Consider the following 17,586-nt stretch of genomic DNA (forward strand, 5'->3'; position numbering starts at 1 on the left):
AGATTTGGGTGCACATTTTACTACAAGCTATTGTATAACAATGTGCACCCAAATTCCACTGCACACAACCTAAAAGGGGGCATTACCATTGGAGGTGCATGGGTGGGTCTGGGACATTCTTAAAATTTGTGTGCAGTGTTATAGAATGCTGGGGATGTGCATCCAAATTGGGTGTCGTGAATTACACCTGATTTCACCTGATTGCCACCAAAAATGTACATTTAACATATCAAAAGATTTCAAATTAGATAAGATTAATCTCAAAACAATTATTAAAAGAGTATTAAACAGGGCATGCTTTGAGTCAGGTAACTGAATAGTAGGAGCCTCTGCCTTGAACAGGACCACACTAGCAGAGATAGGAGATTGTATGTCAAAGAGAGTTTGTAAAACCGACTAAATATCGGTCCAGAAAGTTTGTAAACAGGTACATTCAAATAGCATATGAAGTAAAGTTCCTGGAAGTAATTTACAATTCCAACATTGGTTGGATGATAGAAGTCCAGCTATGTGAAGTTTTTGAGGTGTCCAGTTTGCTTTATGATGTAAAATGAACATAGATTGCATTGAGTTGGCTGAGGGAATGGTACTCAGAATTTTAGAGCAAAATTGAAGCCAGGCTTTCTCAGACATTTGACAGTGTAGGTCAGTTTCCCAAGAGCTCTGTAATGGAATGTGAGTATTGAATTGAAAATTGATGTATAGTCTATATATGGGCAAAGCTATATAACCTTTTACAGATAATATAGCAAAGAGAGAAACAATCAAGGGAGTGTTTTTAGAAAGAGTTTGCAGGACATTGGATTTTTTTTTTTTTTTTTATAATTCTTTATTCATTTTCATATTTTACATAAAGTGTACAAAATATTGAATTACAATTAATGAATACAAAATATCACTTTTATATCTATTATATAATATTCTAAACATATTTTTATCCCCTCTCCCACCCCCCACCCTTCAAGTACTTTCCAATCACCTTATACATATTGTATACCATATTATAACATGTTATATAAAATTATTTTCACTACCCCCCTCCATGTGTGCCATAAAGAAGACAATGAAAAGAAGAAAAGAAGAAGAGAAATCCTACTATTCATTCACTATAATATTTTGTCAATGGCCCCCATATTTTTATAAATTTAGGATATGTCCCTCTTTGTATTGCTATTGCTCTTTCCATTTTGAATATATGACAAATTGTATTCCACCAAAATGTATAATTAAGGTTACTATGATTCTTCCAGTTATTGGTTATATGCTGAATGGCAACCCCTGTCATGACTAGTAAAAGCTTGTTATTTTCTGGTGAAATCTGACTTTTTTTTCTCATCATCATTCCAAATAACACTGTATCATATGACATTGGATTTTTTTATCACTTTAGAAAGCTGAAGCCATTGGTATAAAAGCCGAAGTCGGGAGAGCATATTTAGCTGGAAGATCAACAAAGGATAGGAACGGAGAAGCTGATTTATAAACATTACCAATAAATCAAATCCCCAGTTGAGCCCAATTAGGCCAAAATATAGTTGAATTGTCAATCAGAAACAGTGGGTTATGCCAAAGAGAGATTTGCATGGATTTGCAAATAGGATTCTCTAAAATCTTATCAAGATCTAATAGGCAATATACTGAATTAGATATAATAGGAGATCACGTGAGGATGTGAGCAGGGTGGACATGTTTCAGCTCTGCTCCGGGGCCCCGCTCCTCATCGCTACTTACCGCGTTGAATTATCTGCATTTTGGAGCTGTCTGCTCCCTCTCCCTGCTCTACCTTATATATGGACAGATTCTTGTGAACCAGTGATGCAGGGATGGCGGATAAGACGACGAAGAAGCTGAGAGAGGTGGTCTGGAAAGGGCAGGATAAAATGGTGCTGCAACCACCGCTGCCGGCTTTATCAAATGAGTTCACCACTGCTCAGCTGACGCAGCTTTCTGGTGTCGTGAAGTGCGTGTTGGAACCCCAACTAGAGAAACTATCCTGCCAGCTGGGGCAGGTTGATGCCTTGCTGGCGGATACAGTATGGCGCACGGGAGAGCTGGAGACATGCGTGTCGGCACTAGAAGACACTGACTTGGCAGCGGCCCCCACGATCGCAGCGCTGGAGAAGTGGGTAGCAGAGCAGTCCTATAAGTTGGAGGATTTAGAGAATCATTCTCAACGTGGGAACTTGAGATTTATGGGACTGCCTGAACACTTACTGGAGCAGCAGCTAGGTAGCCTTCTTACTGCCTACCTTCAAAAGGAGCTGTCGCTGCCTGATGGTATGGGCCCCCTTTGCTTTGAGAGGGCACACAGGCTGGGATGGCTATTGGAGGGCCAGGAGCGGCCGGGAGCGGTGATCATAAAAGTGCATAATTATTTGCACAAAGCTGCTCTATTGCGGACCTATAGGGATCACTAGGATGCCTTGAGCTACGAAGGTCAACGTGTCCAGATCTTCCAGGATTATTCCCCTGCTTTGCAGACTTGCCGGAAAAAATCCCAACCTTTGGGCGCTGCTTTGGCAGAGAAGAAGCTCCGTTTTTTATTTTTGTATCCAGCTATTCTAAAGATATCTCACAATGGAGCGTGGAAGGTATTTGACTCTGTGGACTGCGCCCAGGCATTCATGGATACCCTCAACACTTGATTTCAAAGCTGTCCGCTTTCTTGGACTTTGCACTGTCTTGCTATTACTGGAGCGGTCAGCTTTGTCTTAGACTGCCATTGTCCACTCTGTTCTTGAGGTCTTTCAGCTTTATCTTTAAATGCTATTAGAGCGGGGTGAGGCCCTGCTTGTTTGGGCCTCTGCTGCACGTAACTTTGCACTTCCTCCCTTACTGGCTTGGATGTTAGCTTGTTTAGACTCTTCTTATTTTTGATGGCCTGTTAGGAGGGCTCTGGGAGTTGCGCCTCCGCTCTCCTGGGCCCATTAGGGCTCTGCACAGGTGGTGTGGGGTGGAGCCCTGTGTGTTACTGTGAATCTCCCAAGTGCTTGCACTGGTGTCATGAGACTTGCGCCCATGTGGTTTGTATGGGGTGTTGGGGCATTGGGATTGGGTTGTTGGGATCTGGGCTTGGGTGGAGAGTGTGGGTTGGGGGTGGGGGTGGTACTCTCTTGTGTTTCCTCTGGTTTTCTTTTCCCTGTTTTTTCTTCTTTCTGTCTCTGGTGGATTTTTCGCATTATCTTTCTAGAGGTGGGAGTGGGATGGCTTTTCTTACTGTGGTGTGTGGAGGAAGGTGAGGGCTGGGGACCTTCCTTCGTACCATTACTAGACAGCGCACTTTTCATCTTCCTATTCCTTATCCCTACGTAGTCTGGCTCACACTAAAATTGTTTCTTGGAATGTGGGAGGAATTACTTCTCCCATAAAACGCACCAAAATTTTGCAAGCTCTCTAAAGGCAGGGGGCCGATATAGTGTTGTGACAAACCCATGGCCAGCTTTGTCCCTGTGATTAATAAAAGCAGAACACGGTCCCTGGTCAGGAGAGCTGACCAGGTTAAAAGTAATGATGTAGAAATGGATGACTACCCCTCAGACAGTGAGATAGAGCAGGAAGGGTATGAGCCTAAAGATATTCAGCAGAATGTGCCATACCAGAGTAAATATACCAGAAAGCCTGTTAGGACTTTTACTGAGAAGTGGAGACCTGGTCCTACGGGGTATTCACTATTATCGTCAGCCAAGGAAAAACCAGCTTTATTTCCCTAGGGATTTTCAGCCCAACGCCCCTCCTCCTAGGAGAGAGGGGTGGGATTATGACACACGTAAAAGCAGAGCCCTGAATCACAGTAGGGAGGAGACATGGGAGACAGAGCCAGGAGAGGCAGGAGAAGCAAGGCAGAGGCACCAGCAGCTGTGCAACCAGGAAGGGGAGGAGAGGAGTCTTTCCCTTTCACCTCATAGCAGTGAGGACGTGGATATGGCTGAGGACTTGCCTAGCCTGAGACCAGCTGCTGAGAGCATGGTATGGACACAGCTGAATTGCCTCTAGATGCCAGCTTTAACCCAGAGTGGATGGGGGTTAGTTCCTAAACTAAAGGGAAGAAAAGAACCTGTCTTGAGTAAACAGTGTGTGTGTGCTGGCTCTCTGCAAGCAGAGACCAGGTGACTAATCAAGGAGAGAAGGAAAAAGCCTCTCCATTTTGACTGTCTTGATGTTTTTGTTTGTTGAGAAGCTGTAAATTTCAACCTGTGAAGTTTCTGTGATAAAGCCTCTGCAACAATAGTAACTTATCTAAAGCACTGTGCTACGTCTACAGAAAAGCTCAGCTGTTGCTGATAAGCCCTGTTAACCACCGGAGCTCTGAATTGAGCCAGGGCTGAGAGCTGGACACTGTACCTCACAAGTTGTTTTGTTTTTTTATTATTATTATTTATTTCTATTATTCAACAAAATTTACAAGAATAATCTTGTTACAATAAACACAGGGAGGAAAAACAATACAGAAGCATTACAAATTCATACTTATAGAAATAAATAAATTATTTCTTTTTCCCCTTCTTAGACCACTATAATAGGGGGATGGTCAATCAAAAAATTTTTGAGAGAAAATTAAAGAGGAATTTAATTAACAAATAGGCTTTATGTTTCTAAGCATCGGCTATTAATTTCTGTTTATCCCTCAGTCCTTGATGATTTTCTTTACATCCAAGAATTCCTTCAGATGATTAGGAGAGAAAAATGTATATTTAACTCCCAAATACCTAACTAAGCATTTGCAGGGGTATGCTAACAGGAAAGTTGCTCCCAATTTAATAGTATCTTGACACATAGAAAGAAATTATTTCCTTCGTTCTTGGGTAGTCTTTGCGACATCAGGATATATCCAAATTTTCTGTTCCCCAAATAGTTTATATGAATTTTTAAAGAATAATTTCATAATCATATTCTGTACCTCACAAGTTAAGCTGGGGACTTGTGGCTTTATCTCCAATGTTTTGCTACTGTATTTGTCTTCCATGTTTTGCCATTTTCTGTTCCTGTATGAAGTTATTTTGCATGGCATTTCTACTTACCTGAACCCTGGTAAAGAGGACTGTATTTTACTAGAGAAAATCCAGGGGAATTATATTGCATGGCATACTTGAACTTTGGACATTTCTGACAAATGTGTGAACCATTTTTATTTTTGCCTGATTTATGAATTTCATGACTATGGCTGACGGTGCTCAGACTACTTACCAAATAAAGCCTAGAACTGAGAGTTTAACAATACCTGAACTGTGTCTCCCATTCTTGGTAAATGTATCTCAGTGTGGCCTGGGCAGACTAGGCAGGGGCCTAGGTCTCTTTTTACCTGATAGGCCTTCCTCTTTCCTGAGGAAGTCATGCCGACAGGTCAGAGTAAAACACTGCTAAGCCGCCTGCAGGTCTTGGCAGGGGTTAGCTATGTGACAGCGTGCCTTCAAGAGACACGTCTTTCAGATGCAGAATACCTAAAATTATAGCGCTCATGGGTTGGTGCCGTCCATTTTGATTCTTCCAGAGGCAGACATGGGGAGTGGCGGTTCTTATATGTAAATCATTACAATGTACGGCTATACTCCGTCACAGGGCTCGCAGGGCCGCTACATATTGCTCAATTTGAATTTACGAGGACGTGCCCTTACCTTGTTAGTCGTATACGGCCCTGTTCATAGGGATAAGTGGTTCTATAGAGATCTGCTGCACCTCTGTACTACTGCTCAATTAGACAACTTGATAGTGGTGGGAGATATGAACCTGGTTCATGACCCCACTTTGGATAGATCTACCGGTCTTCCTTCTAGTGACGAGGGAATGAGTAATGATTTAGTGGCCTTCACTACAGCGCTGGATCTGGTGGATACGTTTTTGTCCAGCAGGGGCTGTTTCCTTTCATCTCTTTGGCTGCCGTGGGCCCTGGGGAGGTTTCTGATCACTGCATGGTATGGATTGAGCTCGAGTCCCCTCATTTCTATCATCAACAAGGGGGATGGCGATTTCCCGCTATCTGTTCAAAGATCCCCAATTTATCAAATATCTCTGCACGAGATGGGAGGATTATGCTCACCATAATTCGATTCATCTTAATGACCCGTTTTTGTTTTGGTCGATGGGGAAGGCAGTGATCCGGGGTGATATCATTGCCTACATTAGTGCTCGCAATAAACGGCTGGCTGCTGGTATTTTGGGTTTGGAAAACCAGGTTAGGAAACACAAGGCAGCATACGTTTGGGTCTCCTCACGGGATCATAGGGAGGCCTTGCTGACCTCTCAGTTGGCCCTGGACTCCATGATCCATGAGCACACCACGCACATGCTGCTTTACAGGAAAGGAATATTTTTTTGTTATGGCAATAAGAGTGGGAAGTTGCTAGTAACCAGTGAAAGCGTGTGTGGGGGGGGGGGGCCATAGGCATATTACTGCAATTAAGGACTCCTTGGGCACACTGCATTCCAAACCTGACCGTATTTCACACTTGTTTGTTGAATTTTTCTCTTCACTGTATGACAAGGAAGTTTCTCCTTCCGAGGCCTCCATTGGAGAATTCTTGCTTCAGTCTCAGTTACCTCGGCTTTCCGACACCTATTTAGACATTTTGAATTCTCCCTTCATGGTCCTGGAACTTCAAAAAGCCATAGCTTCTCTTAAGTTGGGTTTGGCCCCTGGGCCTGATTGGTTTTCCAGGGAGTTTTCCAGGATACTTCAGGTTCCTTTGGTCCGACCCCTCCTGGCTTACTATGACACTGCATTGCATAAGAGAACATTCCCAGACCAGGCTAATTCGGCTTTGATCACTTTACTTCCCAAGCCCAAGGTGGATGCTGAACTGGTGACAACCTATCGCCCGATCTCTTTAATAAATGTTGACTTTAAGTTATTTTCTACAGTATTGGCATCCAGGCTGGCCACAATTCTCTTGGAATTGATTGTGAAGGAACAGGTGGGCTTTGTTAGAGGCCGTCAATCGGTCCTTAAATGTCAGGAAATTGCTGGTGGCTATGGCATATTGCCAACATCATGGGGTGCCCTCAATGGTGGTCAGCCTGGAGGCTGAGAAGGCTTTTGATAAAGTATTATGGCACTTTTTATTTGGTGTGCAAGGCATGTTTCTCCAAGCCATCACAGCTCTTTATCATCACCGACAGCTTGTGTGTTAGTTAATGGGATTCGCTCCCCTCTCTTTCCTATTGCCCGAGGCACTAGACAGGAGTGTCCTCTCTCCCCATTGCTTTTTCTTTTGACCCTGGAACCGTTACTTTCCCTGATTAGGCTGTCCCCAGGCATCACCGGGGTCCCACTGTCTGAGGTTCCAGTCAAGGCCCTTGCCTATGCAGATGATCTCTTGCTGGTCTTAACTAACCCCCAGGAATCTCTTCCTATTCTCTTAGATACTATCTCTCGTTTTGGGGCTTTCTTCGGGTTTACATTGAACTATCATAAGTCCCAGGCTCTCCCCCTACTTCCTGAGGTTAGGGCTTCTTGGGGGGGAGGTCCCTTCCCTTTATAGTGGGCGGCAGACTACATTAAATATTTTGAGGTCTTAATTCCTAACCACCTCTCTCGCTTGTATTTTCTCAATATTCAGCCTCTGTTGCAAGATACTGCTGTGAAGTTAAATCTTTGGCTAGCGTACCCTCTTTCCTTTTTTGGTAGAATTCATTTGTTTAATATGATTTTAGCTCCTAAATGGCTAAATACCTTCCAACTCCTGCCCCTATTTTTGAGGGTGGGAGATGAGAGGAGATTACGATGGCATCTCCAAACCTATCTGTGGCAGGGAAAGAGGGCGCGGCTCCCTTACACAATTATTGGTACCTCGGTCTCAATGGGGAGACTGGGCTATTGAATGTTAAACTCCTTACTGTTGCTTGCGCTATGCGGCATGTCAGTGACTGGTTTCGTTCAGCTGAAAACTTTACTAATACCAACCTTGAATTGTCACTTTTGGACTCTGTGCATTTCAGTTGTTACCTCCATGTTATGGGCTTGCGTCCCCCGCCTGTTGCCACGCTGTCTCATCTGCTTCCTATAGCCGTTGTTGCATGGAGATGGGTTTTGCAACACCACCACTTTTCAGCTAAAGTTTCCCATACCTGGCCATCAGATATAACCCGCACTTTCCAGTGGGTACTTCCTCTCCATATTTTCAACTCTGGGCACAGAAAGGCATCCAGTATCTTTTTCATGTGTTCACGAGGAGGGCAAGATAATGCCCTTTTCGGACTTACAACAGGAGTTCTCCCTTTCTCCTCAGGATATATTTCCTTATCTGCAACTTCACAATTACATCAGGAGTCTTTGCTGACTGATCTGATCGAAGACGTCCAGGAGGAGTTGGGATCGCTTTTACATTACATTACATTAGTGACTTCTATTCCACCTGTACCTTGCAGTTCTAGGCGGATTACAAAAGAGCTAACTGGACATTTCCAGGAAAGTTACAATTTTGGGTAACAAATGAGATGAGGTAGCTGGATATTTCCAGGAGATATTGCAAATTAGATAACAAGTAAGACAACAGGACATTTCTAGGCAATATTACAAATAAAATAACAAAAGAGCTAACTGGACATTTCCAGGAAAGTTACAATTTTGGGTTACAAATGAGATGAGGTAGCTGGATATTTCCAGGAGATATTGCAAATTAGATAACAAGTAAGACAACAGGACATTTCTAGGCAATATTACAAATAAAATAACAAAAGAGCTAACTGGACATTTCCAGGAAAGTTACAATTTTGGGTTACAAATGAGATGAGGTAGCTGGATATTTCCAGGAGATATTGCAAATTAGATAACAAGTAAGACAACTGGACATTTCTAGGCAATATTACAAATAAAATAACAGAAAAGGTAACAAATAAGATAGCTGGACATTTCCAGGAGCATTACATTTTAGGGTACTGTATTCTTGGTTGATATTTTGGAGTGGAAAAGAATACAAGAGGAGCGGTGGAATTGAGAGGGGTATTATCAGGGAGGGGAGGGAAGATGGGTGGAGTTAGGTGACCAGATAAATTTTTTTAATAGCAGGGTTTTGATTTCTTTTCAAAATGTTTTGAGGTCGTATGTTGTTGTCAGCAGGTTGGAGATGGAGTGGTCGAGTTTTGCTGCTTGCGTCTCCAGTAGGTTGTCAAACATCTTCTTGCGTTGAGTACCTTTGAGTGGAGGGTAGATAAATGGGGTCAGAGATCTTCTTTGTCTAGTGATGCGGATCTGATTTAGGCGGTTGTTTAGGTAGGAGGGGGCAAAGCCATTTAATGTTTTGAATAATAGACAGTAAAATTTGAATTAAATTTGTGCTTGTATAGGTAACCAGTGTGAGTCTAGGTAGGCAGAGGTGATGTGGTCATATTTTCTCAGTGAGTAGATCAATCTGAGAGCAGTGTTTTGTAGTCTGTAGTTGTTTTAGCATGTTGGCAGGGCATAGAGGGAGTTGCACTAATCGAGTAGACCTAAGACTAGGGATTGGACAATGAGCCTGTATTGCTCTATGTCGAAGAATTTTCTTATTTTACGTAGATTTCTCATGATTAAAAAAGCTTTCTGGGTTGTCTTGTTGATTTGAGCCTGCATTGTGCAGCATCTGTCTATCATTACTCCCAGGAGTTTGAGCTCAGGCTGTAATGGGTATTTGGTGGCCTTGATTTCTAATTCTGTGATGGTGGGGGTTTTGGACTTTTCGAGCAAAAGGAATTTTGTTTTATCTGAGTTTAGTTTCAGTTTGTGGTCTATCATCCATTTTTTCACTGCATCTAGAGTATTTTCCAATTTTACTATTGAGGTAGGATCTGGTGAGTCAAAGGGGAGGAGTATGGTGATGTCGTCTGCGTAGCTGAAAGATGTAACATTTAAATTGTCTAGAGTGGTTCCGAGGGAGGAAATAAAGAGGTTGAAGAGCGTAGGTGATAGTGGTGATCCTTGTGGAACTCCGCTTTTCACTTTGCAAACCCAAAACAAGGTTCCTTTGAGTTATCACCTTTGAGTTATCACTCCTCTTCTACCATGGGATATCGAGCGTATTCAGCAGTTTGGGAGTCCAATCTCTCCATCACCTTGCCGGAGGTCACCTTTAAGACCTTTGTTCTTGCTATTTGTAAGGTCATGAATAGCCTGCTGGAAACTCCAATATAAATTTGCTCTCCTTCTTCATATGTTCCCCGCAGGGCTTACTTGGCTGGGATAGCTCCGACCTCCAGCTGTCCCAAGTGTGGCGGTAGTAAGGCCACTTTGGGTCACACGCTCTGGTTGTGCCCTCCGGTACAGAGCTTCAGGGACCTGTTGTTGCGGACCCTCTCCTCCCTTTGGAAGCGTGGCGTAAAGTTGGAGGCACTGATCTTGTTTGATGTTTTCTCTTTGCAATCTCCCACACCAAAAGGATACCCGGCTTTTCTCCAACGGGCAATTCTTCAAGGAAAAAAAGGCTATCCTGATGCTTTGGCTAGAGCAGCGGGCTCCTACTCTTCAACAATGGTGGCAGCAAATGACCACTTTACTGAAGATGGAACGTACACAGCTGCGTACCTTGGAGTCTACCGCAGGTAGGCGGTTCCTGCATAATTAGGGGCCATTTTGGAATACTTTCTCCTCCATTGCAAGGCGTAGACTTTTGAACTGTTAAGATGTTGTGAGAGTTAAGCAATGTACTTTTTGCTGTTATGCTCCCGCCTCTCTTTTTTTTTCTTCTTTTATTTTGCTCATTTGGCTTGTTGGATTTGGGTGGGTGGTGGATTGGGTGGAGGGGAGCGGGGTTTGGTGGGTGAAAATGAAAATTGTTTGAGCTTGCTATTTACTGTTTTTGCATTCAACTTGGATGTGTTGGTTTTTGTGTTGGCAGTGCTTGTTTATTTAGCTCAATAAATACGATTTAAACATGAATTAGAAATAATAGGGGTACTACAGTGGAGAGTGGTATTACATGTTAGTAGAGGTACAAGAGAAGTAGATGCATTAAGAAAGGAAATTGCCAGCTGCAACCAGAGTGGATAGTAATCCGGAGAACTAGAAACCCAATGGCTAGCTTGCTGCAATATGAAAGCCTTATGGTCAGGAAGAAAAACCCTGGCTTTATCTTTGGAAGCTTTGAGTTTTTTAAGCGCAAACTTGGGGGGTTTGTTGTACTATATAAAGATTGAGATATATTTTTCAATGGATTTGTATAGAGAGGTTGAAAATAAACTGGGAATCATACTGAGGACAAAATTGATTTTAGGTGCAAGAACCATTTTTATTGTTTCAATACAACCCCACAATGAAAGATGAAGGGGGTGCCATGTCTGTAATAAAGATTTAGTAGTGGTGATAATGTTGTCTCCATTATGTTTAAGAGTAGCCACAAAAGTGGTATATAGATCGATACTGAAATACCTTATATGGGAAGTCATAGGGCTTAACCAAATCCGGATAGGAGTGAGCGTTAAGGGGTAAGACTTCAGTTTTCTGTAGGTTAATTTTATAACCAGAAAAAAAGAGAGTAGTTATGAATTAAATCAAATAGGGCAGGAAGTGAGTGTTCTGGGTCAGTGACATACAATAGAACATCGTCAGCATAGGCTGTTAATTTATGTTCAACATTCTTGTGAGAAATGCCTGATATATTTTTGTGAGATGTAATGGCAAGGAGGAGTGGTTCAAGAGCCATACTGAATAAATAAGGCGATAAGGGACAACCTTGTTTTATACCCTTTTGCAGGGAAACATAATCTGACAAGTTATTATTAGTGAGAATAGAGGCTTTGGGGTCGGCATAATTTTCACAGTCAATAAATTTAGAATGAAGGCCGAACCAGGACATGGTTTGAAATAAGTGTGGCCATTCAACCTTATCAAATGCTTTTTCAGCATCAAGCGATAAGGCAATACAGGGCTCTTTAAAGGTATGAGCAATAGATGCTAAATGGAAAAAGAGACGAGAATTGTCTGTTATAAGTCTACCTGGCGGGGGGCGGAGCCTGCTGGTTATGGCGAGCGGACGCACGGGGTAAGAGCTCCTCCACGCCAGCACTTGTTATAAAGATTACCGACGTTATTCCGCATACAAATTCGGTCCCACCGGCTAGCGATATCCTTCCCACATGCCACCGACTAAAGCTGACAAAGCCGATTCCGCTGCGATTCAACCAAGCGGAAAACGGCCTAAGACCGATATGCACTCTCCTGACAAGATGGCGGCGAAGCACGAGGAATCCCAAATCGATACTCTCATCAAAGAAATGCGCTCTTTCAAGCGCATTATGCAGGAACAGGTTGACGCAACAAAATCGGTGAGGGCAGAGATCGAGGCTCTAAACGATCAATTCGTAGACGCCAGACATCGACTCGATGCCCTGGAAGAAACGACTCAAACGCTAACCACTAAATGCTCATTGCTAGAGAAGCATGACAAACAGATCCTGGCACTGCAAAGAGACCTTGAAGATTTATCAAACCGAGGTAGGCGCAGTAATATACGTCTCATCGGAATCTCTGAATCAACGGAGGGTTCTGACATGATATCTTTCCTAACTGATTTCTTACCTAAAACACTGGGTCTCACATTCACCCCCCCGCTGGAATTTGAGCGGGCACATCGGGTTCCTTCTCACCTCTCCACGATGTCTGCTAAGCCCAGGCCCATAGTGGCGAAATTGCTGAGATTTCAACACGCCTTACAACTTATAAATGCGTCAAAATCCCATCCTCAACTTCTTTATCAAGGTAAAAAATTCTTCATCGTACCTGATCTTGCCAAGACCACCGCACTCAAAAGAAAAGAATTCCTCTCATATCGCCAACAACTGAAAGATCTTGGAGCCAAATATGGCCTCATGTATCCGGCCAGAATGAAGGTGACATACAAAAATCACACTACTTCATATTTGGAGCCAGCGGACCTAAAATCCTTCTTAGAGTCAATTCATATTGACATGACCTGAATTGTAGAATATGAACTCAGTGACTACCTTGATATCTTCATGTTTTATGATATAATGGAATGACAATAGGTAATTTTCCACATTGGCATGGAGCGGTACAGTGCTCCCTGTGTTTGCTTGTTGTTACACTGGTTCTCCCACTTATTGCTGTTTGAACTATCCGCATGTGCATGCTTTACTCCATAGCAATGCCATGTGTGTGTTATGATGTTTCTTATCTCTGTCATTTTTTTTTATTTCTTTCTATTCTGCTCAATAGTCCTGCTATGCTATGATATGCTTCTAATTATGTCTGCTTTTACTGATAAGCAACTATACCTGACTCAATTAGCAATGCTTATATTCTCTTATGGCTGATCTCCATATTATATCCTTTAATGTCAATGGGCTTAACCATCCCATAAAAAGAAAAAAGATTGCTAATTACTTAACTGCCAAACATCCAGATGTTATCTTTCTTCAAGAGACGCACCTTCCCTCTGGACCAGCTCTCAAATTACTTTTACAGGGTTATTCCTCTCACATTTTTTCTCCTGCCCCTAACAAAAAACAGAATGGAGTTTCCATTTTCTTTAAATCCGGGGTTCCCCTCACTATCTTTTCACAAAAAGCGGATACAGAGGGCAGGTGGTGTTTGGCCCACGTTGCGTTGCATTCACAGGAATATGTATTTTTAAATATATATGCTCCTGTTTCAGATCATCCAGAATTTTTTAGAAACATTCAATCTGTACTTCTTGAATTCTCCACCAAATCCTTAATCATTGGCGGAGATTTCAATCAAATACAGGATTTGGTTCTAGACAGATCCTCTTCATGCAAACCTTCTCTATCCAAGACCTATACAGAAATACATAATCTCATTAATAATTTTTCCCTCCTTGATCCTTGGAGACTTTTTAACCCCAAAGGCAAAGAATTCACACATTATTCTGCACCACATAATACCTATACTAGAATAGATTACTTTCTCATCTCTTCACATCTCACTCAGTGCATATCTAATAATTCTATTCAATCTATTAGCCTCACTGATCACGCTCCGGTCACTTTGTCTCTTCTCATCTCTCCTTCATCAAAATCACACCCCTCTTGGAGACTTAATAATCATCTCCTGCTAGATGACGACATATTGGAGAAAGTTAGACTTTTTACAATAGAATTTTTTGATATTAATACCAAAGACCCTGAGATGTGCCCGTCCATTATATGGGAAGCATATAAAGCTACATTACGGGGAGAATTAATTAAGTTGTCTGCCTGGAAAAAGAAACTCACTCAACAGAAAGAAAGAGAACTAGAATCCTCCATTAAACAATTAGAACTCCAACATATGTCTAATCACATTCATGACCCCTCTACATATCGCCAATTACTACGACTCAAATATGAATATAATTCCCTGACCTCCTATAAAGCTAGACAAGATTTATTTCTACTTGCCTCGGGACACTATATAGGTGACAATATAGTAGGAAAACCATTAGCTAATTATCTTAAAAATAAATCCAAAAGGTTCTCTATTTCATCTATCTATAATTCTTCGGGTCAACTCCTCTCCTCTACAGATTCTATTCAGTCTCAATTTGAATTATTCTATTCCAATTTATATACCTCTGAACTCCCCACACCAGAACCTAATTATGATTCCTTCTTAAAAGATTTGCAGCATCCCCTTTTGACAACATCCGCCAAAAACTCACTAGAGGATCCCATCACAACAAAGGAAATCTTTTCTGCCATTTCGTCCATGGCAAAAAATAAAGCCCCTGGACCGGATGGAATAACCAATGAATTTTACAAGAAATTCAATGACATCCTTGCTCCACATCTTCTAAACTATTATACTTTTATTCATGATTCCCCTCATAAACAGTACAATTTTGCAGAGGCCACTATAGTAGTATTCCCGAAACCGGACAGAGATCCTACTTTGGTAAAGAACTACCGTCCCATCTCTCTATTAAACTTAGATTATAAAATCTTAGCTAAGATTCTTTCTACTAGATTAAATAATGTCATTACCAAATTGATTCATCCCGATCAGATTGGTTTTATCAAACATCGCTACATTGGAGACAACATGAGATTATTTCATCACATTAATGCTTATGCTAAAACAATTTCGGAACCCATAGTAGGATTGTCCATTGATGCTGAGAAAGCCTTCGACCGAGTGGAGTGGCCCTTCCTACTAAAAGTTCTAAAATGGTATAATTTCGGAGAATACTTTATTGATTGGATTAAAACATTATATTGGTGCCCTTCATCACGCATATTGATCAACAATACACTTTCAAATAAATTCCCTTTACATCGAGGATCTCGTCAGGGGTGTCCTCTCTCTCCACTATTATTTAATCTCGCCTTAGAACCCCTTCTTTCGGCTATTCGCCAAGCCGATGGCATTGAGGGTATACTTGCTGGCCACCGTCAAATCAAACTTGCCGCTTACGCGGATGATGTTCTCCTCTTTATTCGAAATCCTACGATCTCTCTTCCAATACTTATTACACTTATTAAGGAATATTCATATCTTTCTGGCTATTTAGTTAATTGGGAGAAATCTGTACTCTTTCCCTTGAATGATTCTATTTTCCAGGCAGACATCACGCATCTCCCATTTCTTTGGAAGGACGCTCCAGTCAAATATTTGGGTATAATGATCCATAAAGACCCCACACATGTTATGGATACAAACTTGTCAAAAATTAAAATGCTTATTCAAAAAACTTTATCCAATTGGTCTCCCTTATATTTATCCTGGTGGGGCCGCTTAGCCTCTATAAAAATGAATTTGATGCCACGAATAGTATACATCTTAAACATGTTACCTTTATTTTGCAAACAATCTTTTTTCTCTTGGATTAATAAAAAATTATCTAGTTTTCTATGGAATAACAAACAACCTCGCATAGCTTTGGCTAAATTACGTGCCTCTAAGATAAATGGAGGTTTAAATCTTCCCGACTTCTATCTGTATTACTTAGCTTCCTTAGCTAAATATGGAGCTTACTGGCCCCACACTCAATTGAACCTAGACATACCACCTTGGCTGGAACTGGAAACACACATTTGTCATCCTTACCCCATTTCCTCCCTTTGCACTATGACACTGCCCCTCCACTTAAGAAAATATGGTCTCTTAAATGCAACGCAACGAGCCCTTAAACATCTGGATTCCCTGGCAGACTCCTCTTTATACAACAATGTCAAAATGTCTCTTTGGAATAATCCAAAATTGAAAAGTAATGATAAGATGTTCTTCTGGAAAAGATGGCAAAAAGCTGGTTTGTGGTCAGTAGATCAGTTAGTTAATGATAACAAACTTATCCCTTTTACTTCCTTGAGTGAACTTTTTCCCTCTTTAGCGAACTCTCACTCCCAATGGATGAAGTTGTCCTCAAGTATATCTGCTGTGTTACCATCCTTATCATCAACCTCACATGCAGCTTCGTTCTTCTCCTGGAGTGAATTAGTCCTCTCTCAAGGTAAAGCGATATCCATGTTTTACAAAATTATGAGAGATCACAAATATACTTTCTCACCACAAGATATGATTCAATGGCATCAGATGCTCCCTTCCTCATTCACTGACATTAATTGGAACACTTATTGGACTAAAACTAATAGACCTTTAATGTCATCTAGAATATCTCAATCGATGTACTTTGTTATGTGGCAAGCCCTATGGACACCTCATCGAATGTGGAAAGCTAAACTGAGACCGGACCCTTCTTGTTGGCATTGCCAGAGTTCGGATGGATCCTTGAGCCATATGCTATTCCAATGTCCACAAATACATCCTTTTTGGTCTAGTGTCTGGACGACTATCAAAAATATTACTTCTAGTCAATCTGTCATTTCACTTGATATTATTATGCTTCGCTCTCAACATCCTTGTTTTACCAATTCGGAATGTCCTCCAAAATTGATTGATGCCATGTTTGTCATTGCCCTTATGCATATTCTCAGAAATTGGAAATCAGCCTCCCATTTGGATTATACTTTTTGGTGGAACTCCTTGTGTCTGTATAATAGACATGAACAATATGTATTTGAAAAACTATATATTTCCACCATGCCATGCACCAAATCTGTTTCACCTTGGAAATTTCTTGACAAGTTCTATAAAGTTGCTTCTGAAACCATATCATAGCTCCTTTCTGTTCCCATTTTCCCATCTTTCCTTTTTCATGTTCTCATCTATTTTATTTTATTAGATCTCATTTCATTTCATTTATTTATTTATTTATTTGTTTTTTCTTCTCTTTAATCCGTTCGATATGATAATTTGAGGTCCTAATATATTGTGCCTATAATTGACATATCTTGTATTGTTATATTTTGATACAGCGGATTTATGTTTCCTTATGTAATCTTGAAAATAATTCAATAAAAAGTTTGAACTTAAAAAGAAAAAAAAAAAAAAATAAATAAAAAGTCTACCTGGCATAAAACCAACTTGGTGAGAAGAAATGATTTTGCCAATAAGACTTTTAAGCCTTTGGGAAAGAATAGTAGCATATATCTTGTAATCCGAATTTAAAAGGGAAATAGGCCTGTAATTTTGGACTAGATGGGGATCTTTGTTAGGTTTAGGAATAACCGTAATAATAACATCAAGAAAATGGCTATTTGAAACAGTATGAGGTTGGAAAGAATTAAATAAGGAGGTGAGTATAGGAGACAACGTATTTTTGA

At 41.1% G+C, this 17,586-nt stretch overlaps 1 protein-coding gene across 1 annotated transcript in view; it reads left to right on the top strand.

The window, feature by feature from the left end:
• The window catches only part of NALCN (sodium leak channel, non-selective), a 1,129,711-nt gene that overhangs the window by 749,076 nt on the left and 363,049 nt on the right, over window positions 1-17,586 (top strand). The gene's annotated exons all lie outside the window — the stretch shown is intronic.

Source organism: Geotrypetes seraphini, chromosome 6 (assembly GCF_902459505.1).
Source record: "Geotrypetes seraphini chromosome 6, aGeoSer1.1, whole genome shotgun sequence".
Lineage (NCBI taxonomy): Eukaryota > Metazoa > Chordata > Amphibia > Gymnophiona > Dermophiidae > Geotrypetes > Geotrypetes seraphini.